Source organism: Penaeus monodon, chromosome 4 (assembly GCF_015228065.2).
Source record: "Penaeus monodon isolate SGIC_2016 chromosome 4, NSTDA_Pmon_1, whole genome shotgun sequence".
Taxonomy (NCBI): domain Eukaryota; kingdom Metazoa; phylum Arthropoda; class Malacostraca; order Decapoda; family Penaeidae; genus Penaeus; species Penaeus monodon.
The window spans coordinates 38,935,067-38,937,340 of NC_051389.1; positions in this window are offsets into that span (position 1 = coordinate 38,935,067).

The window sequence follows — 2,274 nt, forward strand, 5'->3', positions numbered from 1 at the left end:
TAAGCGCGCGTAAAGCCGCAGACGCGTTTGGGCGGTTCTGCATCCCAATAAATGTGAAATCACTCCGCAAAATACTAAGTGCTTTGTAGCCTTCCACTTTTTAACTGTTTGTGTGAGGCATTCATTTAAGCCTTGCTCAAAATTGACCCAAGTACTTCACCTCTGGACAAATTGCAGTGCGTTTGCACCAAATAGAGGTAAGGATGGAATTTTCCCTCGTTTGTGGAAATGTTATCCTGGTTTTTACTTAGGGAAATTTTGACCCATGATATGTTGCCCACTGTACACACCTGATTTACTGCAACCTGCATGTGTCCTTGCCAACATCCTGTAGCTCCTCGTGAGCAATACCGTATATAAGTCATCCACATATACGATTACATGAGAGAAAACTTGAACTAACACTTTACAATGTCATTTATAGCAATGGCAAACAGTCACATTTAAGAACTCCCTTTTGGGAACCCCTTTTCTTCCAGCTGATCTTCCAGTTAGAGAAACTGTTTCCCACCCGAACTATAACTTTTTGTTTAGCAGGAAGCTTTGTATGAAGGTAGGTAATGCTCCTCCTGCAACCTAATGTCATGCCGCTTTCAAGAGTTTACCATTTTTCTCCACTCAGCTTGCAGATGGCAGCTGTGAGAAAATTGTCTGTAATATCCTGGTGTGGAAGCCACCCTTTGCCAGTTTAGGGACAGGATGATTATAGCCTTTCCATGTTGATGGCACTTACCCTCCCCATAGATCCTATTGAATAGGTCCACATGACTTCTGGGAGCTCCTCCAGTAGTGAGATACATCATTTGTATGGAATATTGTCATTCTCCTGCAAGCAGAGTCCATCTCCTTGTGCAAAAAATGGTAGGTTGTATGGACGTTCTGCTGTAGTCCTACTGAGGACTACGACTGGTGTCGTTCCTGTTCAGCCCGAAGAGTGGAGACTCGGCATGTAAGATGCTCCAAAGGAGTCGCTGCCTGGATTTTGCTAGCTCATTAGCAACATCTTTTTTTTGTCTGTGATGATTATGCCATCTATCTCAAAGCAGGTGTTGACCATGGATATGCTCTTTCCACGATTCTTACGCACCTTGATCCCATACCCATGCTAAGGGTTCCGAGTTAATCACGGAGCCATACTGTCTCCATGATATCTGTCCTGGCCTCCTTAGCCTCGCCGCCTTGACCTCGGGTCTTTTTTGTAATGGATTAAGGTTACATCGCTGGGCGAGAAGTTGCACTGCTTAATGCAGTTTTTTCTTGCTCTGACAGCTTGTTGGCATTCATCAGACCAACATGGTCCAAAGAGGTTCGACGGTAATGCCCGCTACTTTTCGGAATGGATTGCTTCTGCTGTGCAAGGTGAATTCGTCGTGAAGTGAATGATTAACAGCATCTTATGAACACTGGAAATTCATTCATAGATCCTCATAACTGCAGTTGATCTAAAAAGATTCCAGTCCCACAATGTTCAAGTCGCCATCTCTGAACTCCATTGGGCTGGAATACTTCACCTCCCTCCAAATATTGAAAGTGGTCGCTTCATGTACGTCTTCATAAACTGCCAAGTGAAGTTCAACTGTGAATCAGGTAAGCCATCTATGGAGAATGTCCCAGTCTGAATTTGGAAATGTGTGGGAGTGTCACTGTTCAGTAAAACTGCATCCACTCTTAAGAACAAGGACTCCAAGGCCCTTCCTCGAGGGTTGCTCAAAGTGTCTCCCCAGAGTGATGCAACCACTGAAATCTCCCAAGAGTAGAAATTGATGTGGGCGAACCTGCACAAGTATATATTCCAATCATCTATGTTAATTATGTGGAGGACGGTAGATTGATGCAACAGTGGTAAGGTCGTGTCAACCTATTCTCACAGCCTTCACCTCCAGTGTTGTCTGCAGGTGGATGGCCTGGAAAGGAATATTCTGATGTACCATTACTGCTACTCCTCCATGAGGTTCATTATCAAAGATCCCATAATGGGCTTGAATTTGGAATCCTCTCAGGGAAATCGGATATTTTTGCCTGTCATAATCTCTTGTAGGCCCATAACACAAACTGGGTTTACATGAGGCTATCAATGTTGCAGTTCTTCCCATTTTGGATGAATTCCCTGATAGTTCCATTGGATTAGGGCATCCATTTCTTTAAACTGCCTCTTCATAAGGTGTTTGGCAACACCTATGGTCAAGGTTTACCTTTAGGCTGTCCCTTTCCAGGATCTTGGGAGAATCTTTTGAGGAATTGCTTACCCGTGAAACTAGTTTCTACAGGCTTCCT